Consider the following 25,219-nt stretch of genomic DNA (forward strand, 5'->3'; position numbering starts at 1 on the left):
CGGCCCCTTCTTGCGCGCCTGGGCCAATAGCCAGTCTCTCTCTTTATAATGCAGCAATTTAGCGATCACCGGTCTGGGTGGGCGCCCCGGCGCTAGCGGTCTCGTCGGTACTCTAAGCGCTCTTTCCAGCGTGTAGCAGGGGGTCAGGCCTTCCGGAGCTACTACAGTTTTCAGCCAGGTTTTCAAATAGTCCAGCATGCTCTTTCCCTCTACTCCTTCTGGCAAACCCACCACGCGAATGTTACTTCGCCGATTTCTCCCTTCTGCATCTTCCGCTCTCTGTTCCAGTGTATGTATCCGATTCTGCACTTCTTTCATTTGGGCCATTAACTTCTTGGTAGTCGGTTCCATGCCTTCCAGGGCAGTTTCAGCCGTTTTCACTCTGTCTGCCAACTAAATGTGATCCGCTCTAAGTAGTCCCAAGCTCTGCGTTACTTGTGCTATATCCGCCTGCAGTGTATCTCGCGTGGCTGTTATAGCCTGCAAGATCTGGTCGACTTGCTGTTGCGGGAGGCAATCAGTTGGTGGCGGCTGTATTACTTGCGCTGCCGACGGGCTCGCCTCTTTGTCCCGGGCCGACTGCCCCCCGCCCTGTTTGTGTCGGGTTTTCCCCATCATGCCCTTGGGAACCCTCTCCTCTTATTGCCGTCCAGACCCACTCATCGCCGTACAGTCAGTAGGCGAATCTCGCTCGGGCCTATTCACTCTGCGTGACTCAATATTCTAAGTTTAGCCATCTCCCTCTGCGCTATTCGCAATAAGTTCGCTACCTGGTTCCGCCGAGCTGTCTAGGCCCAAGTAGCAGCTTGTCACCGCTCCCTGGCGAGCGTTTCCGAGTTCTTCAGAGCTTCCCCCATACTGCCAGCCCCATTTTCTTGTGCGCGGGGTTGGGCTCCGATCAGGGCCTCCGGTGCAACAGAGGTTCCTCCCCGCTCCTCGGTGAGATGTGTTCCGAGCCAGGAATCCCCCCCTCGCTGTCTATAGTTGCAGCCTCTTCCCCGCTGCTGCTTCTCTCCAGTCAGCTACAACGCCAGTTCCCCTTTGTCGACTGTCGCGCCTTTCTCCAGGGCCAGTGGGGAAGAGGAAGTGTTCCGCATAGGGCCTACACAAGCTTCGGCTCCGTCTCCAGGATATGCTGTACAGACACCTCTCAGAGCCATCCCCCCTCGCACATCACTGACCTCCACGAGCAGCTCTGTCGTCCAGCTCCGGAGCCCAAGCCACCTCAGTAACCAGCCTCTCAGTTTCCGCCGCAGGCCTGCACTCTACGCCCGAGCTCCTCTCGGCTCTTGTTGTCGCCCGGATACTTCCTCTCAGTGGCGCCTCAGTTCTTCTCAGCTCTGGAGCGGTTCACGCCTACCACCGTCCTTATCCCTCATCGTCCGCAGACGCGTGGAGCAGCGACCGCCCGATCAGGCTCCGAGGAGCTCCGCAGCCGCCATCTTGTCTCCCTACGGTGGCGCGTTGCAGTTCTCAGCCGAGTCTCGCTCCGCAGCCTTCAGCAACCCTCCGTCGCACATCAGGGTGCCCCCCTATTCGATGCCAGCCCAGTGTTCCGAAGAACGCTGTTCAGGGGTGCCGTTTTCGGCTCTTATGTCAGGATTTTCGGCTGGGCTCCGGCAGAGCAGCAGGCTCACACGTCCACCTGCAGTCGAGCCCTGGCCACGCCCCTATTTGTTTTCAATCATGACCATTTTATGGTGGGAAGGGGTATGTGTAAGTAGTGGATCCTCATTGGCAGTTTCCTGCCCTTCCCTATGGGCCGCCTGACATACCTGCCCTTTCCGATAAGCCACCTGAGATACAATGACCGCCGCCCCTGGAATGTGGTTAGTATCAATATTGCTAGGATGAGACACACCCACTGGGGCCTGAGTACTGATTACCCGGTGGACTTGGGTGCTGCTCGCCTGGGGGTCATGGGCCGAGCCGCCAGATGCCTGACAAGAGCCCCCCCCCTCCCTCCGACTGCTATATCATGCCCTAAAAGACAGTTATTATGTATGGAGGCAAGATAATTAAGTTTTAACTCAATCACTTCCAGCTTAGAAATTACAGGTGCTAACAAATCTTTGGTCAATGTCTCTAGCCTTACAAAGAGGCTATCCAGCAGCAGTTCCAGATTAAATTCAGCTGGTGGCATGGTTATTTTTGTCCGCTGAGACTTTCTCAGGGCTCTGCTACCACCGGGTTGTTTTCTCTTGGTGGGGGGGGGGCAGTCTAGATCAATGTGGCTGCAGTGGTACAAGTAAGTGAATCCAGATCACCTAGTAGGCCTTCCGTCGATATGGCTGGAGGTATAGTGGAACACCTTTCTCCTACTGGGACCCTGATTTCCTCCTGTGGTTATTCATGCCCAACAGAGCCCAATGCTAATTTCTCAGTCTCCATAGAGAGCCTTTTCTGAGTCCGAGCTTTCTCCTTCATAATGACGTTAGCCGCTCTGGTTAGAAAGGAGTCTATTGTCCCTACTGACCCTGCAACATTTGTGCCTGGAGGGCCCCCAATGGCTAATTTCCTTTTGCCCATAACTAATCAGTGAAGAGTAGCTTTGACTTAAATAAACCCGCAATACAAGTTCTAAACATTTCAGCTTCAAAATAAGGCGATCAGGAAGCTTTTCTTGGGCTTAAATCATAGGGGCTAAAGATGACACTAAGGGGAACACAGTCACCGATCACCATTAAAAGGAGTCATACAAGTACCTTGTGCCTGCCCTTAAGGGCTTCAGTCCAATGAACCGTGCTCTTGGAAAAAGCCGGCCTGACCACAGGGATCCTGAAAAGATGAGCCAAGAGACCTGGCCCAGCCCGGCCTTTTCCGGCCTCTGACGGGCGCATATGTTTGTTATAAGCGCCGCCGGGCGCTGAGTGGTGTGTCAGAGGTGGTGGGGGGGGGGGGGGAGCCTGGGAAATGGAGTCCATGCTAACTCCTGTGGCTTGCTCTCACCCCCAGTAACTTAAAGCACGTCCCGTGCTGCGGGATGCCTCCATTTGTTTTAAGCGCCTTAGGGCACTGAGTGGCATGTCAGAGGTGGGGGGAGCCTGAGAAAGGGAGTCTGTGCTAAATATTGTGGCTGGCTCTCGCCCCCGGTAACTGCAAGCACGTCCCCATATAAGTGATTGACCCAACTACCACCCGAACCTAATTCTCTTGCTGTTAAAGATTGCTTTAAGTCTCGGTTTTTCCTCTCCACAACAAAATTTCCCTGGTGATGGTACCGAGAGGAGTACTGCAATGCTACACCCAAACTTCCTTGTAAGCCCTAGAACTAAACGCAGGGCCACAGTCGGAATGTAATGTGCCAACTACATATGTCCCTATAAAGACTCGCAAATCTTTTATAACAGTTCGAGCGTCAGCCAAGCGCTGAGGCCATACCCATAGGAATCTTGAGCATGAATCCACTGCCAACAAGATATAATTGTAAGCCCCATCTGAGAGTAAGGGGCCACAGTGGTCCAAATAGACACATGCGAGTGGTCTGTCTGATATTAGTTATGGTGTCTGCGCTGGACGTGCCACGGTGGAACCCCTCATCTGCTGGCAGATGTCGCAATTTAGGACAAAATTCTTTGCCTGTTTAGTTAACCTGGGCCACCAATAGTGTTGTTTTAGTAATGAAACTGTCATGGTAATTTCTGCGTGTGCAGAACCTAGACCCTTGTGTGCAGCTAGAATTAAGCCTAATCTGCGATCCATGTTTGGTATTACTCTATCCCACTCTAGAATTTGAGAACAACGAATGTTGTTTGTATCTAATTTGTAGGAGTATTTAAGTTGAAAACGTTTTGGTAAGTCTGTGCTGTTTTTGCATGAAGCAATGACAGCTACCATTATCTGTCCTTCTATTCTCATTTTTGAACGAGTGATTGCAGCTACGGCAGCTGTTCGTACTGCCCCTTTCGCACCTTCATCAGCCAAGGAATTCCCTTCAACGTGAACGCCATCACGTTGATGACTCAGCGTGTGTATCACATGAGCTCTTGGTAGTTCGTTTTTCAACTCAGCTACCTGTTCCCATATCATTTTATGCGTAATTGTGCCAACTTTTGAGTCCTTAAACCGATTTTGACCCCAGTAGTGGAGATATTTGTTATATGACAGGACACAATAAAAAGAATTGCACACAATCAGTGCGGGGAATTCTCGATCCGTATTTATTAGCACCAGTAATAGGGCTTTTAGTTCTGCCAGCTGAGCCGTGCAGTCTCCTAGAGACTGTGTCTACGTATCGCTGGATAGAACTTGCCATCCTGCATATTACCCTTTACAATCGCACATGTGGCGCTGTATTGCTGCTTACTTCCTATGGCCGGCTGTGCAGATCCGTCAGTGTAAATAATGTATTCATACTGATCTAGAGGCATTATTTCATTTGGTAGAGGATATTCTTGTTCATATTGCAGGAATTCTTGTGTTTTTAGACTAGGGTCATATCTGTATTCGACATCCGTTACAGTGAGATAATTAGCCCATTGTATCCATCTTGCATGTAAGGCTTTAGCATTAGGAACGCTTGCCTTTGTCGCAGCCTCTAAGGCTAGTACTGGACTTATGACAAATATTTGTTTCCCCTGAGCCAGTGCTCTTTCTCTTACTACAGTGGTCTGTACTGCTGTCAGTATTTTTTCTGTAGAAGCAAAGCGCATTTCAGCGTTTGTGTACAAGTGTGATTTGTATGCAATGGGTAAGTAAAACCAGATTGACCCGCTAAAACATGGATCACCAAGTTGCAGACATTTACGTGTGTCTGTAGGTGTTTTGAAGCTATCATGTCAGCTTGTAGGGAACGAAGGATATCTGTGTGTTCCTGTGTCCAATGCCTAACTGAAAAATCAGGTCTGATTAAGTCGTAGAAATGTCTTACTTTTTCTGCGTAATCCAAAATGTATGTTCTGCCAAAGTTTAAAAATCCCAATATGAATTGTAAGTTTTTCAAAGGTTTAGGAGGTTGGAGCAGCGCGCACGTTTCTAAAAAGTTAGCTGCCAGGCTTTTACCTTCACTCGATAGATCGTATCCCAAAAATAGGACATTGAGGTGGACTATATTTGATTTTTTAAAGTTGAATTTCCAGCCCTCACAGGTGAACCCCTGTACTGCTCGATTTTTCCGGCCTTTTCTTGTGTTAAAGAATAACTAGTGTGACTTCAGTCTCTTTCCATCCAAGTCTAAGGGTTAGAGTAGTGTATAGAGCCTATTTATTAGGCACTTCGACATGATCCTGTGTTCTTCCCCATAGATCAGGGTTTGCACACATATCCTAGGGGATAGATTCGTTAGTATTAGGGGTAATCTGTTCTATAGTGAGGGTATTTCATGGAGCCGTGCTGAATTCAGGCCTGGTAGGCCTTAAACGGGAGAGACTCCATCTTTCTTCCTGCTCCGGCAGCTTGGGATGCTTCTAGGTCATAGGCAGTGTTTTAGTTAGGAGGTGTTATTCGCTTGGAGAGAACCGGTTCAGGCCGGCCCTTATCGAAGGATTGTATTTTTCTTCATGCCGAAGACACTACATCAGGCCGGCCGGCTGGGAACGTGTCCTTGGCACGGGGAGGTACAAGAATTTGGTGGGCGGCAGGTTACGGGCTGGAATTTTCCATGAAAAAATGCACCTCTATATTAGTGAAAGTCTGAGGCAGATACTGGCACTTGCTTCAGTCCGTAGGCGGCACCTGGCCGTTAGCAGTAAAGCTACTACTTATTCCAGGGAAGACAGATGACAACCTTGAAGGTGGAGAAAAACAGAGAGACAGATATTCTTCTAACACAATAGCCAAAGAGAAGAGAGTAGCCGATGAGGAAGAGGTCCCAGTGACTCGGAGAAAAGAGAAGGGAGTAGATCCGTGACTGCGGAGGTGTGACTTCCAGGCGAAACCGAGGCACCGACGAGAAGGGAACCTAGATGACCATTGAGTGCAGGCTACATACGACTAAGGTGATGTCGACCCCTTTTTATTAGAGTGTACAACCTAATCTTTCACTTTTTCTTTGCAGGTTATATGTTATATGATTATGTTATATGATCGTGTATGTAATGAATAAATAAAGTATCCAGTTTGTAGTGAACCAACATGTGCTATGTATTCTTGCATGAGAGGGTAGCCTATTCTTCTAGTCAGCTGTGACTTGATATGAACAGATGTTAACCCTGATCAGGTAAGTGGTAGCTGAATAAGGGAGGAAGGAGCCCCTCGAACCAGAGGACAAGTTGTGTTCTAACTGGCAGTTCTTGTGTGATCTGATAAATAGTAACACTGATTCCCTTGTTGTATATTATGGTAATCATAGGATGAACTCGTGCTAAGGCTGCCGTCTGGGTAGGAAGTCCTGGGTCCATCTAGGACCGCGAGGCTGAGGCTGCCGTCTGGGTAGGAAGTCCTGGGTCCATCTAGGACCGCGAGGCTGAGGCTGCCGTCTGGGTAGGAAGTCCTGGGTCCATCTAGGACCGCGAGGCTGAGGCTGCCGTCTGGGTAGGAAGCCCTGGGTCCGTTTGGGACCGCGAGGCTAAGGCTGCCGTCTGGGTAGGAAGTCCTGGGTCCGTTTGGGACCGCGAGGCTAAGGCTGCCGTCTGGGCAGGAAGTCCTGGGTCCGTGTGGGACCGCGAGGCTAAGGCTGCCGTCTGGGTAGGAAGTCCTGGGTCCGTTTGGGACCGCGAGGCTAAGGCTGCCGTCTGGGTAGGAAGCCCTGGGTCCGTCTGGGACCGCGAGGCTAAGGCTGCCGTCTGGGTAGGAAGTCCTGGGTCCGTCTGGGATCGCGAGGCCGCCACTTGTATTATAAGAGGTCTTGGTATATATAGTAGGAATTCCCTGTCCTTAGGTGGTATATATATGTGGTTACTTATTGTGAATAGGCCCTAGGGAGGGGGGGGTAACGTTCTGGCTGGGTTAGAGAGGCTCTGTTGAGCGGGTTCTATCTGATCCGAAAACCCAAGCAGAACAACCCCAAAATGATGTTGCTCACCCTGGTCAAGTGTTCCTTTAAATTATCATCCATCAGATAAATATCATCTACATAGAACAATGCCTCCTCCATCTAAATTATGAAGTAACTCTGTTACCCTAGCGATAAACTACCCAGGGTTATTCCTATACCCTTGGGGGAGTCGAAAAAATTGAATGTGTGAACCTAGCGCGGAACATGCTGTTAAATACCTGCTTTCAAGCGCTATATTCTGGCAGAAAAATCCATTGGAGATATCTAGTGTTGTTTTGTATTTTTTCCGCACAATGTTATTCATTAATGCGGCGCTGTGTGCATTCTGTACTGGGGATGTTTTAGTGCATGTGTTCAGATGTCTACAGTCTAAAACTAAACAATATGAATTATAAGGTTTCATTACGGGAAACAAAGGATTATTCATTGACGAGGTGCAAGTTTCTATTACACCCTGGTATTCAAGTTGATCTAAGATCTCCCTGACCTGTTTTTGCGCTTCTTGTTTTATTGGGTACTGTCTCTGTGGAGTTGGAGTAGTTTTTACTGGGATTATATGGTGAGGTGACTCAGCATCCCACCCAACATGGTTGCGATAAAGTGCTGGAGCAAGGGCTATCGTCCACACCTGCGCATATGTATGTTTTAAGTAAATCATAACTAGGTCGGAAAAGGCTGGTAAAATTACCGTTTCTCCCTATGGGCAATCCATAACAATTGCAGGCGGCCAATCTTTTTCAGCTAAAAGGATGTCATAGCCGTAAATCAGGTTCTCCAAAAAGAGACCTTTAATTTGTCTAGGTATGTCCTCCTCCATTTGGAGTGTTATTTCATGTAACCTTTGTGGGACACTTAAACTTGTATCAGGTGTCTCCACAGTGATATGCTCATTCAACTCTGCTGTCACCAGAAATTCCATCAGGTTCTGGCGAGCTATTGTTACTTCTGCTGCACTGTCTAGCATAGTCTGAGCACATTCCCCATTCAGAAGTTGAGTCCTCAGAATTCTGGGCATGTATAACTTTAAGACCTGCTACCTTCATCTTTTTAAATTGAGGTTTTGATTTTGGCTTGTCTTCTTTTTTAGAAGTGTAGTCTGAAGCGCGTTGCGTGTCTCTGGACTTTGTACGCTCTTCTTGTCTGTGTTCTGACCATCCTTCCCTCTCGGAGTTTCTTAGTGAACCCTGAAAGGAACAAAAGGAATGTGTATCAGTTTCTTGATACCTGTCAGGTTTTTTTATGTTACCTCTATTCCTAAGGTTGTACCTCCTTTCGAAGGGCTCCAGTTGAGGAGACCCACTCCTTCATTGAGATGTATTCTTTTGTTTTTTAATGTGATTATCCCATTTCTTCTTGGAAGAATCAGGTGCTTTCTTTGTGTTATCCTTTTCAGGACTGCCCATGAGTTGGGGATTTTTATTGCTCAAGCTCTCAAACTATCTGTACCTAATTCAGCATGGGTGTCTTCAATAATTTTAGGTAATTCACGTTCCTGTTGTAAAGGAGTGAAATCCCTCAGGCGTTGGCGTATTGCCACTGCTGCTGCCTCCCCTTTTATATTTGCTAATACAATAGCTGATACCTGGGCAGAATTACCTAATAATTTCATACCTAAGTTCAGAGCAGGTTCTGCTCCATATTCAGTCTGTATTTGTCTTAATACGTCCAGTATTACTGCTAATGACGGGATACCATGAGTTCTGGTATATATGGCACAAGTGGTACAATGCTCTATCTGGGGCGCTATCCCCATTGGCAAGCAGATTGTTAGCATTCTGTGTTTTTCTTGAGGACTTGTGTGTGGGAAAACTGCCTCCAGCTGTGTTTTGAGCTATCCAGAAAGGCATTTGCTCACGTTTAGTGGGAATTTTACCCATAACTGCGTCTAGCATTTGTGGTGTAATTTTAGTTGTAGATCCCAGAGCTTGTCCTGTTTCTGTAGCCCTTGTTGGCTGAAGTGTGAATGTTTTCATCACAAATTGTGTCAGGTTTCTGTAAAGTTTTATGACTCCTTCATGAAGTGGGCATAAGTCTGCTACTGGCATTGTGACAATCTCTGGATGCGGTGTTTAAGCCGCTAAGAGTGGCCAAGTGGCTCCATCTCTTCCGAGTGGACCTAGTCTTACTTTTTCTTTTGTGTGGGGGAGGGTGCCTTTAAACCAGTTTATGTGCTCCTGGTAGGTGAGCGGAACTTCAATGGCCTCATACGGACAGTGTTCAAGTGGTGTTTCATCTTCAGTGTAAGAATGAAATGTATTTGATTGTGCATCTGCTGGTGAGAATTTAACTCATAAATACAATACCTCTATTCTATATGACTCGTGAGCCTCAATCACGAATGTTACTGCCCCACCCCTAGTTGTGACTCCATAGTCTGCTAGTCTTAAGGTAAGGGCAGTTCTAACATTTTCTGAAATGTTAAATTTCCCTTCAAGTTCTTCCTCAACTATTGCACGTTGTGCTCGCACAGTGGCGTCCTCTTCAGTCATTCAGTTTCTCAAGAAAGAGTTTCAAGGAAACTGAGATAAGGTTTTATGCACAAATAGGAACTGCTTGTCCTTCAAGCTTTATAATCCTACAGCCAATAAATAAGAATTTTGTCTACCCAGCTGTGGCGCATACTTTTCTTCCCACTCCAGACGTCTCTGGGTAAAATGTAAGTAGGGGTCTCTGAGAGAAGCACGACTGAACTACTCAGATTTGACTGTTAAATAAGTACCAAACCAACGTTGAGCACCATGTCGTGTACTTCCTATAAACCGATATAGGATCTGCGTGTTTAGACAACATACACTGTAGGATTGGTGTCCGGAATGATTCTAGACACCCCTACCAAGTATGTTGGCCTGTTACCAGCGAACTCACAGTGCCACGAGAAACCCTCTTACCAAGGAGAGAGTAGTTCCTGGCAACTATCGAACTTGACAACCCTGACCCCTGAGGGATCGTGGAAACAGTGCGATACTTTTCGCTCAGTCACTCGTGCTCACTTTGTCTGAGAGAGATACACAGAATAAACCATGGGAATGTTTTTCAATAAGCATTTATTGAACCAGCGTCATTCTAATGTAAAATAGGGGTGCTGAAACGACCATTAGACAGTAACAGATATAAATGATTATAAGCACTAACAGCGTAAAAGGATGGTAGATTTCTACCATCATGCTAAAACAATGAATACAGGCAAGTATATAAAATACATGACAGTAATAAATGCATACTCCTACGATGTCACCCTAACTAGATGTACCTAAGTGTACCTAGCATGTTTGTGGGTGTAAAGCCAAGAATCCCTCTAGGATCAAGTCAACCCCATTACCTGAAGTGAGAGACTTTGGGACCCCGTCTTGGTCTCGAGATTGACACCCCGCAAGGGATGTCAGACCACTGCGAGCTGGAGTGTCTGCGTGCAGGATCCTCTGCGTCTCTCAGTGTGTCGGCATGGAAGCCCTTTTCTCCTCTGACTACCTCAGCAAGATATGGTGTATATATACCCAAAGTGGTACCCCCAGGGGATATACCTTGCTGTGTCATGTCGGACTAGGATGATGGAAGGAATTACCCTTATACATAGTTATTTTGCAGGAGATGGTCGGCCTGCTGTGATTCCAAGAATCCTCATGCATAATGAATTAGGCTTAAGCTTTTCGGAGAAAACCTCATGTCCTCTTTAGGCATTAAAGTAACTAGGTAAAATGTCAGTACTAAGAACCGTTATGCAGTGTAATATCAGGGGATGTAGGTGAAAGGTGCATTCATTACCTGAGCCGATATTGGGGAACCTATATGGAACATGATCTTAGAGTTCATTGAGGCAAATAGTGGCAGAACCGGTCATTGAGGTATTTTGGGTTAAAACGATTGAAGGCTCTATAAACAAGCAAAAGTAATTTAAAAAGGGCCCTCTTATGGATTGGAAGTCAGCGCAGTTTGAGTGCAGTTAATGCAGAACGTCTCCTGGACAGTTTTAGAACCAGTCTAGCGGCTGAGTTCTGTACCATCGGACGGTTGTGGATGATATGTTTGTGCAGCCGGCATACTGGCTGTCGCAATAGTCCAATCTTGACGAGATTAGCGCAAAGGCAATGGTTTTCCTGGCAGCCAGGGGCAGGAGATTTAAGAAGGTTTTCAGTGATTTCACAAGATTAAAGCACATGCCGGCAACGGCCGATGCTTGCGGAAGAAAGGATGGATCAGTGACAAATTTTACCCCACTATTTTTGCGATCTTGGCTGTGGTAGTGATTGAGGGACAGAATTTGGCCCCAATTTCATAGGGGAAAAACTTGGATTTTTCAAAGAGGAGTATTTCTGTCTTAAAAGAATTGCATTTGAGGTGGTTATCTTGCATCCACTGAATGGTGTCAGACAAGCAGTTCTGAAAATTGTTTCTGACTTGAATGAGTTTCTGTCCAAAGACAGGATCAGTTGGGTATCATCTGCATAGGATGTAGTAGCAACCCATATGAAGAAATTAAGGAGACCAGGGTAGTCATATAGATATTAAAAAGTGCCGGGCTCAACAAAGAGCCCTGTGGTACTCCCACAGCGACTTGAGCTGGGCTCAACAAAGAGCCCTGTGGTACTCCCATAGTGACTTGAGCTGGGCTCAACAAAGAGCCCTGTGGTACTCCCATAGCGACTTGAGCTGGGCTCAACAAAGACCCCTGTGGTACTCACATAGCGACTTGAGCTGGGCTCAACAAAGAGTCCTGTGGTGCTCCCATAGCGACTTGGGCTGGGATCAACAAAGAGCCCTGTGGTACTCCCATGGTGACTTGAGCTGGGATTAACAAAGAGCCCTGTGGTACTCCCATAGTGACTTGAGCTGGGCTCAACAAAGACCCCTGTGGTACTCCCATAGCGACTTGAGCTGGGCTCAACAAAGAGCCCTGTGGTACTCCCATAGCGACTTGAGCTGGGCTCAACAAAGAGCCCTGTGGTACTCCCATAGCGACTTGAGCTGGGCTCAACAAAGAGCCCTGTGGTACTCCCATAGGGACTTAAGCTGGTCTCAACAAAGAGCCCTGTGGTACTCCCATAGCCACTTGAGCTGGGCTCAACAAAGAGCCCTGTGATACTCCCATAGCGACTTGAGCTGGGCTCAACAAAGAGCCCTGTGGTACTCCCATAGTGACTTGAGCTGGGCTCAACAAAGAGCCCTGTGGTGCTCCCATAGTGACTTTTCTTTCTGGTGACTCAAATTGTCCAAGGGCGACCCCTTGCCTTCTGTTGGTCGGAAAGAGTTTCGCCAAACAAGGGCCGTGTGTGAGATTCCGATGTTCTGAATCCGCTGCATTAGAATGGCGCGGGAGATGGTATCAAATGCAGCCGATAGGTCCAATAGAGTCAGCACCACACTATTCACTGAGTCTATGGTCATTTTAATCATTTCACTTCAATGAGTGCAAATTCTGTGGAATGTTTGGAACTAAAACCTGACTGCCGGGTGTGGAGTAGATCGGAATTCTCAAGAATGGTCATCAGTTATTGGTTTCCTAAGGGATTTTTAGGGTTTAATCACTCTCCCATGTTGGTGTCGATATCGTCCGTACGGGACTTACAACAGAGCCAATTGCTCAGACACGACCTGGAAATTTAATAGTATCCCGGGAAAGTTAAGGTTGAGCATCGGGACGGGAGACAGAGCTGGGGTGGGTGCATAGGCATGTGTTTAATAGGGACTGTGCACTTTGTTTTTTGGCCAAGAGGAGAGTAAAGTTTTATACAAACACGATTGTCAGAGAACAAGTTAGGCCCTTACCTGCAGAAGTCAAAAGTTTGGATTGAGCCTGTCTGTCTCCTAGGAGATTTTAAACAAGAGAAGCCGCTCCCAACTCCCTGGCCAGCAAACCTTGTCTGAGGTCGCTGGAACCTTATATAGTCTGCTAGTGGTTGGTACATGTGTACACTGAAAGGTGGTTGTATCTGATGTTTCTACTGGATTAGGGTTAGTGTCCTCATTGGTTGGGTATTTGAGGGTTCTGATTGGCTTCTGGGTCTGTGATTCAATCAATGTAGGGTTGGGACTAGGGCTAGTGTTAGGATTTCAATTGGAAGTAGGGACTAGGGCTTCCTGTGTTATTGGTTGTTGGGACTAGGGTGGGACTAGGGCTAGGGTTAGGCCTTTAATTGGAAGTAGCAATTAGGGCTTCTGGTGTGATTGTTTGCTGGATGAGGTGTGGGACTAAGAGTAGGGTTAGGCTTTCTACTGGAAGTAGGGACTAGGGCTTCCTGTGCCATTGGTTGCTTGGACTTGGGTTGGGACTACTGGTAGAGCTAGGGCCTCTTTGGACGGACAGATCAGGGTTTTTGAAAGTTATTGGGTGCTTGGACTTGGGCTGAGATTGGCTGTAAATTCCTGGTCTCCTATTGGTTCTAGATTTTAGGGCTAGTGTTGTGATTGGATAGGGTTAGGGCTAGGATTCCCATTGGCTAAAGGGGTCACCTGATTACTAGGACTATAAAAGACCGAGGCTTAGGGCATCTCAGCCCAGGCGATGAGGCTAAGGGGGGGGGGGGAGAGGACAAGGGCCATTACCTGTTTGAGCCTGTTCAAGACTGGTCAGGACTAGGGCCAGAAATGCTGCCCATGTTCGCATCAGTAATAGCCACCCCACACCATCCACAAACATAGTAAGACATTCACACCAAATGTACACCACACACAACCCTATGCATGGACCAATGTACCAGCATGCACTACAAACCCAACCAAACCACATCTATACACCCTTCTATCCCAACTACCACACATACCCACCATCACCTACAAACAGTACACAACTCTATCCTATACCACTAACCAATCCACTCATCACTAACACAACCCCATTCAACACCATACATAACTACATCCCATCCAGACACACGCCCCCTGCTCTAATTAGACCTAACAAACCACCTTTCATCAGTAACAAACATATATTCAGCCTTCCATAATTTGTCCAACCAACATCCTCCTCTCCCTACTACAATAATAACACTAACGCACAACGCACACACTGCACACCACCATACTTTTTAACTCTTGCAACAAACCAGTCTAAGACAAACACTCTTACCTCTACTTCATTCCCTCCTACACACAACATACATTCTACTCATAAACACATCACCACCCCCTCTACCTTACAACCTCCTCTCACAAACAATACTAGACAACAAAATCCATTGCATGAAACAAATACACCAGCACCCCTTTTCACTACTCCTCAAAAACAAAACATACCACACACACCAGAATAACATGATCTTCAGAGCGCAACACCACAAAATACTTACCATCACAAAATACAAACATACACCCACCTTTCAAACCACACAAAGGAGAAAACTCCAATGCCAAGCGTTCTCTCTTCCACCACACCTAACACAGATACATCCATTGGACAATTTAGAACCTTACTAAATGACCCACATGCTGCACCACCACCCCTGACTCGTACACCTTCCGCCATAAACACACGCAAACAACATAAGCGGCGTGCCACATCTCACAACTTTGCTTCCCCATGTCTACTGCACAACAATGTTACACCACGAAAACAACACAGCACACCAACTCTCAAACACCATCTCCACCACATACACACACACACCCATCAAAATGCCTTCTTAGCATGCTGGATGAGGAACATGATACAGAACAGGTACACAATTGCTATCCTAATACAGCTAATGCCAGCACTAAAAACACACCTGCTACAACCCCACACAATACTGATCACTTTTCTACAAAACAAAGTCTCACTATCACAAAAGGCCATTCTCTAAACTGTCTACTAATAAATGCTCGATCCCTCTCTAAAAACAAACATCACATCTACGACCTTCTCACAGATGCAAAACCAGACATACTATTCATAGCGGAATCATGGTTGGGAGATGATACGACGCCAGTCCTGCATGAAGCCATTCCTCTAGGCTATCAAATGATCACTCAAAATCGTATAGGCAAAAAAGGAGGTGGTCTAGCTGTTGTAAGCGGTGAAACAGAGGCGTCCAAGATGAGAAGGTGAGCGTTCAGCTATGCGTGAATTTAAAAACACGGTGACAGTTTCTATAATACAACAAGCAGCATCCAGAGCATTGTTTAAGAAGCAAAGAGTGAGGAACAGCACTTAACTCCCAGCGCTGCGACAAATTTTCACTCATTTGGGATTTCCACACAAGGTCCAAGCTACCATCTCCCTTGTTCTGTCCAAACTCGATTACACCAATTGTCTCTACCATGGATCACCTTCAAGGACCATGAAAAGACTACAAAGGTTTCAGAACTCGACTGCCAGACTACTCTTGCATATCAAACCGCAAGACCACATCTCACCTGCCTTGAAGGCCCTGCATTGGTTACCGGTTGCCAGAAGATCCACTTTGAAGCTGCTTTGTATCACCCACAAAAGAATACATGGAATGGGTCCGCTCTTCATCAGGAATAAAATCACCAAACACATTCAACAAAGGAACCTACGCTCTAAAGGGGCATCTCGCCTCAAAATCCCAAGATCCAAGAAAAAAACAATGGGTGGCACATCCTTCTCTGTTCAAGCAGCAAAAAGATGGAACTATTTACCCCACAACATAAGATCCACCGACAACCACCTTATCTTCAGAAAACTACTCAAGAATTGGCTCTTCCCCACATAAGCACCAAACGCAAACAGAAATTTACAGCATATGCCTCTGTATATAAGAATTAATTTTCACCATAGATTTGTACCTATCTTTGTGTATTGCTTACATTTAGAATTATTATGTTGTCGTAGATGAATAAATACATAAAAATCATCTTTGGTCTACATGTACTTGCTTCCATTGTGCATCTATGTACCTTCCATGTACTTCGATCTGTGTGTCTGTTACTTTTCTCCTGAAAAAGCATATCCAATGCACTACCCTATTCCTCACCCTGTGCCTCTATCCATATCTTTAATCTACATATACTCACCTCCTCTATGCATCTATATACTTTCAATGTACTTATGGATCTATATATTTATCACGTTCTTCTAATTTAGCATTTCCAATGCACTACCCTATTTCTCAGCATATATTTCTCTCAATATATCTTCTAGCCCAACCTTCTGACTCATCTCAAACTTCTTTCTACTACTCTTTCCAGTGCACTACCCTGTCTCATATCCTCTATATCCACTCTCTCATTTATCCCAAACCCCATACCACTACTATGATCCCCAAAATAACCCTTTCTAGACTTTCTCTTACTTTACCCCTCCTTTCATCATCTGACACCTCTTTTTACTATACTGACCCCCCATAACAAACCTTTCTAAACTCTTCCCTCTGACTCTTCCCCTCAAAAACCCTTTTTACTCGTCCAAAAGCCTCCTCCTACCGCTATGACCTTAAAACAAAAGATTCTCAGTCTTCTGTCCCTCCAGTATCCTTTTCAATCAAAACAACAGACTAACATGTTCACTTCTCAATTTCCATATTCCACTGAACTAATTCACCACTAATCCTTTATGGGTTCCAGAGTAGGGTGCTACTCGCCAATAAAACGTCTCAACACCCCATGAGGGTTACAAGCTCTATATAAACGCAAACCTTTTTCCCTTTTCTATCCCGCCACCTACCCTTCTCAATCCAAATAACTGACTCACATATCCACCACTCAAATTACTTTCACATTTCGACATACTAATTCAACAGTAATCCTTATGGGTTCCAGAGTAGTATGCGACTCGCCAATAAAGCGCTTCAAAACCCCATCTAGGGGTAGCAAGCGCTATACAAATACAAACCTCTTTCCGTCTTCTATCCCGCAACCTACCATTCTCTATCCAAATAACTAAATAACATATCCACCCCTCAAATTACTTCATACTTCACTATACTAATCTTCAACACTAATCCTTTATGGGTTCCGGAGTAGAGTGCTACTCGCCAGTAAAGCGCTTCAACACCCATCAGGGGTAACAGGTGCTACATGAATGCAAACCTTTCTTTCCTTTTATCCCTCCGCTACCCTTCTCACTCCAAATAACTGACTATTATCCACCACTTAAAATTTACTTTCATGTTTCACTATACTAATTCAACACTAATCCTCTATGGGTCCCGGAGTAGCGTACTACTCGCCGAAAAAAGTACTTTGATGCCTCGTGAGGGGTAGTAAGCTCTATATAAATGCAATTACAATACAATAGGCGCACGCAGCACTACAAACATATGAGTACTGACTGTCGAGGACACTCCCGGGGTAAAGCGCATGATCATCCTTAACCTTCCCGGTATACTTATAAATTTCCAGGTCACGATACATACGGACGATATCGAGGCCAAAAAGGGTGAGTAATTGAACCCTAAAAATCACTGAGGAAACGGATGTGTGTGTTGAAGCAATGCACCTAACGGCCTATTGTCACAAAACAAATATTGTTGATCAAAGGTCTAGCAAACACGAACACAGGCTCGTCAACAATTTTGTTTAAGTATGACTGGTGATGAATTAGGCCAAGCTAAGGTAAACCCTGACGCCATACGGCCACGGTCTACTGGAAGAAGTCCATGTTAGTGTTAAAAAAAGCTTTGTGCACACCGGTGATGCTACATACGTGTTTTCTAGCAATTGTCACCTTGTAATACGTTATGAAATAGAATGAGGTGATTTACAAAAGAAATGGCAACTCGCTATAACCAAGCACTCTCAACTTTCTTACCAGAATTTCTACACAAACTGTGTTCTATGTTTCGTCTGTCCCTCGTTTCTTTCGGGTCATTTTAATATACAAGGTCGAATCATGCCTTATCATCATGCAGCGTGACTGGTTACTTGAATTATCTGCACACTCAAAACAATCAGTCACGCAGTAGTGTAAGATATTCTTTCTAGGTCCTGAGGAATTTCCATTAGACCCCTTTGGGGCTTCAAATGGCAAGAAACATGTTGACCACACAGCTTTAAAACCTATCACGACTGCTTTCTAGAACCATCGCCTCCCACACGAGCAACACTGGTTTTAATTAGGTTAGTGAGCTCCATTAATAAAGTTGACTCAAACCTAGCATCAATAAACCTTTTTTAATCACGCTTTTCATACACTACTCACCACACCCCACACACCCACACTCATCAAACGGCAACAATCAAAAAATCTCTGGCAAAGAGCCCCTATGCGGGTGCCCGGCGGGCATTGCAGCGCCGGCCCGACGAGGAGCACGCCCAGATGATGAAGCATGACACCTCTCGGGGTGTGTGAGGGCACGTACTCCAATTGGAGGATATTCCACTGACCTGATAGACGACTAGTACATTTTCCTTTTTCCAGGAACTGCACACCCTCGCATCTTTATCACACAAGGTTTTAACCATGCCTCTGTTATAAATAAGACATCCCGTTGGTTGTCGATGATTAAGTCCTGTACTTCCTGAGCATGTTTACTTAGCGAATGAATATTATTTAGTCCTCCCTCTAAGGAACAAGGGGATGTGATAGATTTAGGTGGCATAAGACTGGCTCGATCGTTGGTGACCCCAATCTCTATTGGACACATGTAGCAGGCAACCGAACCAATATGTGGCTTGGGTTCTAGGTGTGACAGATAGGATTTGGGCTGGGCCTAAAGCTCCTCAAAAAAGTTAGATGTTAGGACTTTACCTTGGAAGTTCGGGCGTAGCGGCTACCGCAGGCCATGGAACGGACGTGGATGGGCGCAGACAGGCTTGCCTCTGGTGTGCTTCCGGCATATCAGCGGTGCACCCGCTGCGTGCGTCTGCATCACAGACCTGCACATAAAGGCAGCTTGGCCCGCCTGGTTTCTTTTTAAAATCTAATAAAAGGCTCCAAGTTCGAGTCCAGCACACTGTTTCTTACAATTGTTGTTGCTCCTCGTCTGAGGGTGCAGAAAGGGGGGCTCATACGGTGCTGCTTCGTCAGTTCTGGGGCGGTATGAATCCAGCGATGAGCTGTACGATGCAAACTAGCTTTGAAAAGTCTCCAGGTCATATCTGGTGCCGGGTGAGTATTCTATGATGAGGAGTCTGTGGTTAGATAGAGTGTCCACCAGAAAGAGCTTTACTGAAGGTAAGTACATTGTTCTCTTGCTCCACTCGCACAAAAAATAAAATGTCAGATTTCATCTTTTTCATTTTTCAACTGAGTTTTTCACCCAGAACTTCACAGACGTGTCTCATCTGTATCTTGCATGTTTTTTAATTGTAAATAGTTTGTTTTGGATGGGACAAACGTTAACTGGGATTCTGATATTGACTGGGACGTGGACGTTCTTGCAGTATTTTTGTGTTGGTTCCATTCACGTGTTTGTGACGAGCGCTGGTTATTTCTGTGATCTTATACAGCAGTCGGTATGAAAATGTGGGAGTGACCCCTCAACAGTGGCTTTAATTATGAGTTTAAGGGTAAAACCCAATCCCTCACAAACAAGAGTTTATGCATGGACTGGAATTTAAGTTTTTGTTGGAAATAATGCTCCCCCGCAACTCCCCCTTGATGGATTTCACAAGGATAATCCTGTCAAAAGTTATCAGGGAATAATGAGTGGTTTAAAATGCCGGACATGTTGAAAGAGATTCTGCATGTAAATTCCATTTTCACACGGAAGCTCAGATTAGCATGTATATACGGTTTCTGATGAATGCTCAGCCTGGGGTAACGGTATGTACCGGGATCAGCACACACCTCACTCATTACCAGGGCACTTGTGGTTGGGCATTTACTTTGAAATTGGCAGTGTGTGGAGATCCACTCCTGGACTGTGGCAGCCAATGGCTCCTCGTGTGATCTTCACTCGTCATCAGCGATGCGACTCTCTTGATGAATGTAGAGTCTCCCACACGACTGTTTCAGGGGTGTAGATTCCATTACAGACATTGTAGTGGAGGACGCGGCATTTAAAGGGCGGCCTGCACGAGGACTGGTGGGCTGAGGACATCTGTGGAAGGGAGACACTGAACTGATAACTTTGTTGTTTATCTTAAGTATTTTGGCTTCCTTGTTTGATGAACCTGTGATTTTTTTCTTTTTTGCTGATAGACGTTTTCAGGAAATAAATGTGGTTATAACTGAGACTCCATTTCCTATAATAGTCTTCTTTCTTGGGAATGATGTCGTTGATCGTCCTGCCCTGTTTATTTCAATCCAAAGTCTGTCATTTCAGGACAACAAAGAATCCCCGATGTTAAGATCTCACCTTGTAATATCTTATTCTCTTCGATATCACCAAACAAGAACCCATCGTAGCTGCAACTATAAATAAGTCTGAAATGTTTCATGTTCATTGTGACTGCGCAGTTAAATTAAACTGTATCGCTTCTAACTCGCACTTTATTCCTAAGTACACGTTTCATATGCTGTCTCTATTTTTAAACAGATCCCAAGAAGAAGTACCAGGAATATATTAAAGATGAATTCAGAGAAATTAAAGATAATGACGGTAGAATAGGTGAATCTGTGACTTTAGAAGAAAGGTATACAAAGCTCCTCATTTTAAAGAACCACCGTAAAAGGAAAGATAAAGAACATGAAATAATGTCATGTGGAGAGAGACATCTGCAGCTTATGGCAGAAAGAGCTGCAGATTCATACTCTAGCATCCAAGATTTATTTTCCCCTGAAGAGGATGGACACATCCCCAGGACTGTGGTGCTCCAGGGAGTGGCCGGGATCGGAAAGACGATGACTGCCCGAAAGATCATGTTTGACTGGGCATCGGGCAACCTCTTCCGGGACAGATTTGAGTATGTGTTTTACATCCACTGCAGGGAATATAACCAGCTGATTGCACAGAGGCCGATCGCTGACCTCATCGTACCCCACATTAAAGGGGGGCCGCGCCTTTCAATGAGTGAGATCGAAGCCAACCCCGAAAGGACGCTCTTCATCATCGACGGCTTCGATGAACTTAAAATCACTGAAGATTTGCTGTCCGATGATCCTGATAAAAAATCTCAAAAGGGTAAAACAATCTTCAGTTTATTAAGGAAAAGGTATCTAAAGGATTCATATAAAATAATCACCACCAGACCAACTGCTTTGGACGCCCTTGAAAAGTGCGTGAAGGGCGAACGCCTCGCAGAGATACTTGGGTTTTCTGAAGCTGGTAGGAAAGAATATTTTACAAGGTTCTTTGGAGATGAAATACAAGCTGCAGACGCTATCAGAATAGTAAAAGAAAATGAAATCCTCTACACCATGTGTTTTGTGCCCATCGTGTGCTGGATTGTCTGCACTGTCATCAAGGGGCAGATGGAAGATGAGGAGGATTCTTTGCGTGATCTGAGAACAATTACTTTTGTCTACTTGCTTTTTCTTTTCAATTTATTGAAGCAGCAGAGTAAAGACTTTGTGCAGCAAAACATTACCAGTAGCTTGAAGAGACTGTGTGCCTTGGCTGAGGAAGGCGTCTATCAGCAGAAAATCCTATTTGAAGAACATGACATCATTAATCATGGTGTAGACATCCCGGCCCTACAATCCCTCTTCCTGAACATGAATATTTTTAAAGAATGTACTGATAAGGTCAGCCTCTACAGCTTCATCCACTTGAGCTTCCAGGAGTTTTTTGCTGCGCTCTTTTACATCCTAGATGGTAAGGATGCAGCCGCACAGAGCACAGAGTCTCAGCAGCGAGGCGTGACCCGCTTACTGAAGGAATACACAGAGCTGGGAAACACTTGATGCTGACCGTGCGCTTTCTGTTCGGCCTTCTCAACACAGAGAGACTGGATACGATAAACAGGAAATACCAGTGGAAGGTTTCACCAGAAATTAACCCTGCGCTATGGGCTTGGATAAGAGAAAAACTAAAACAAGAAGGAGACGAACTCAGCAGCCGCACCATGGACTTATTCCACTGTTTGTACGAGACCCAAGATGAAGAGTTTGTGAAAACAGAACCTGTATGTGTGAAATACATACATATAACACAAAGTACGCTCAAGCGTGATATGGGATGTATGATGATGCAACGCGTACCATCACAACGCGGTATGTTACATCGCGGTTTTGACAACGCAAGTCGTTACATCAACTTCAGTTGGAGGGCGCTGGATTTAGGAATAGTGTGAATTACTATTCCAACTCCAGTCTACGTACAGTAGGGAAGGTGTTGGAATAGTAATTCACACTATTCCTTAGTCTAGAGCGCCCTCCAGTGCAAGTCGGTGTAACGACTTTCGTTGTTAAAACCACGATGTAACCATACCGCGTTGTAATGGTTTCGTGGTAAAGGATGTTTCCCGTGATATGAGTTCTGTGGATTTCAGAGCCCTCGCATTCTCTTTAAAGTATACAGGAGTCGAGAGCATTGATCTACAGACCATTACAGTGAGGCCCGAGGATGTCAGAGCGCTGAAGCCGCTTTTAATGAAATGTTCCACCTTTGGTAAGTCTCTCAATTGTGTATATTTCACAACGCCTGTGTCTTAGAGTAAAAATAAAAAGGGTAGAATGTTACTTCCGGTCAGGGATGCACAGCATAAAACACAGGAAATCACATTGTACCCTTGGTGGAGCATTGAGTTTGTGGGTCTGCTTGGCGTTATCTTGTATTGCACAGTGCATGCGCCACGCTCGGCACTTTGTTTCATGGCACTTCTGTGGCTGCAGTGACTGTGTCACCCCCTGTGCTGCTGTGAGCGAGGGGCACGGCTCAGCTTCTGTGGAGCAAATTCATATTTCAGAAACTGCCTTGTCTAGGCCCCGTAGTCCCAGTAGAAATTTGCAGTGTCCAGATTTAGAGCTCGGAGTTTCACTCCGTTATGGTGTAGAAAATAGGCTTCAGCTAGGCCTACCAGTGCAAGGGGTTCGCCCTTCTCTGCACAGAGTCCTCAGACTATTAGAAAGAAGTTGGCACAGAAACTGAAATAGAAAATACATAGTTTATTAAACCTCAGGAGGTGGAACCACATTCACCCAGCACCCTGTGGTGCTGAATGAAGGTAGCACACAGAGTAGAAGAACCATGGGTCTTTTATACCCACACAGGGGCTCAGGAAAAGGACGATGCAAGCATACATGAGAAGAGTTATATACATAGATGGTCATACAGAAATGCACCGTAAATAGTATAGGAGGAGCTAGCAGTTGCTGACTCAGGTAGAAACAACCTGATAGTTACAGACTAAAAACAGATGCATGGACAGTTAGATATTCCTGCGCATGTGCAGGGTAGCAGAGTCTAAGTATAGCCAGTCCTTTAAACAGAGCACAAGGGAAGACAAAATGGCTGCCAGAGATACAAAATGGATTCCACAATATGTACAGGATAGCCTGTAAATACCAGATGGATTCTGCTAACGCTAATTTAATCGCAGCCAATTTACGACAGACGACCCTTTTAGCGTTAGCTGAAGACATCTCCCATAAAAAATGAAAAATATGCATATTAATTTTTAATAATTTTTTTTTTTTTTTCATAAATTTACAAATTCATTGCTAGGTGGGCATTTCTCATTCTAAATATTGTTAAGCGGGTATGTATGAGGTATAAACAGAAGTACAAAGGGAACAGAGAATTGGGTCATACAGATAGCAGGAGAGAGTAATTACTATTATCAGAAACAGAATTATTAGCTTTCTAGTCCTAAGCAAATCCTAGAACCATCCAGTAAAAACATTTTCAAGGCTCCTATGCATTTCAGTTACCATCAATTTCAATATCAAAGTATCCAACAGTACATATCTAATAAAAACATTTTCGCTAGACTTTTCCAGTGTTTCCTTTATGAGGGCTAGTGTATCGATCATTATACCCAATACAAACATTAAAGCAGTCAGACATATTATTTACAAAAATGATCCTGGATCCAGGGGACCAGGAGAACTACACAGGACCATGAGAATTAGGATGAAGAGCTGCAAAGGGTTGCTCCTCCTCAAAAATGGGACGATCAATGGGGTACATTTTCAACAAAAAGAAAAAGAAGTCCTTGGGAAATTAAAGCCGCTGTACAACCAACCAGAGGGAGTCTTCTCCCTGTGTCCGTTTGAGCCTCACAGGCAGGCTCTTGTTGTTCCCACGGTGGAGCTGCACAACTCGCAACTCAGGAATCATGGCCTAGTTTCAAGGGGAAAGTTTCTTCTTTCAGGATAGGGCAATCACCCACCAGGGCAAATGCTCTCAGCGATCCTGTCCAGTGTCTCAGGCAGTGCACCAGTTTTCTTCATTTCAATCTAACAGGCACCAGAGACACAGCACCTGTACCCTGAACTCAAGTCCTTCCCTAACTCCTGTATTGCTCTGCTGGCACACTGCTCTTTCGTTGGGGCCATGGATTGCATTCAGTGTGCCCAGGTATCTCCTTTACAGCCACTTTGGGACCAGGATTCAGAGGCCTGATGCTAGGATCTCTGAAGCAACCCTTGTTTCAAAGGGGGTCACCTCAAGCAAAAACCTTCTTCCCTTCCTGGTCGGTCTGTGACTCTCAGCTGGGCATCAAAAGCTTGATCCACGATTTCTCCTTTCTGATTTGTGACCCCGTCCTTCGCCCAAGATAGTAGCAGGGGTACTCTCATCACAATGCTTCCGGCCTTCTACCTTCACTGAGGTCCTGGTTGCCAGCAACGCCTGTGCTGGTTACCTTCACTTTGACTTCAAGCTGGACTGGTGCTGACTCCTCAAGCTGGATCTGATGTCCGCGCCCCTCTGGCAATGGTTGTAAAGCAGCAAATATCTATTGGTGGACAGAACAAAAGGTCTTTAGACAAGGCACAGAAATAATCTATCAACAGAGAGGATAGTCTCAGAATATTTCCTAGTCCAGGGACGCCCCATATATTAACAAGGCACCCTGCAACCACTTTCATATATGTGAGAGTAAATAAAACAACAGTCTGGACCTATTGGCAAGTATAAAAGGAACTCTTTAGTGAACTGACAAGAGTAATACGTCACCCAATGCCAAGCAGTCAAGGAAGTCTGTGTTCATTTCTAAAGACCCTCAAGAAAAAGGAAATGTTATACACGTTTTACTCCTAAACATTGCATTATTTGTACAGGACTGCAGACACTTCTAAAATGATTTTTCTTAATTAAAGCACCTACACTGTATGCTTAGGACCAGGCTCTCATGTTGTAGGAGCAACAGGAAAATCTAACACTGCTAATTTAACAGGGATTCCTATTACATACAGAACTAAAAAACTTCAACATAATGGGTACATGTTCTCCAGCGGAACATCTTGTGACTAACAGACTCCTATAAAACAATATTTTCCTCAAAAATGTTTGCTAAGGATCACATAGACCTCTTCCCTGCATTCTACATTTTCACAATCCAAACTATGCAACATTAGTTCTA

General features: G+C 45.4%; 1 pseudogene across 1 annotated transcript in view; it reads left to right on the forward strand.

Annotated features, from left to right (window-relative positions):
• The window catches only part of LOC146808634 (NACHT, LRR and PYD domains-containing protein 3-like), an 852,065-nt pseudogene that overhangs the window by 8,767 nt on the left and 818,079 nt on the right, over positions 1-25,219 (forward strand). The window contains exon 2 of the transcript XR_014968038.1: positions 20,290-21,817. The product of XR_014968038.1 is annotated as an NACHT, LRR and PYD domains-containing protein 3-like (transcript). The remainder of the gene's footprint in view (positions 1-20,289; positions 21,818-25,219) is intronic.

Source organism: Triturus cristatus, chromosome 8 (genome assembly GCF_964204655.1).
Source record: "Triturus cristatus chromosome 8, aTriCri1.1, whole genome shotgun sequence".
Taxonomy (NCBI): Eukaryota; Metazoa; Chordata; class Amphibia; order Caudata; family Salamandridae; genus Triturus; species Triturus cristatus.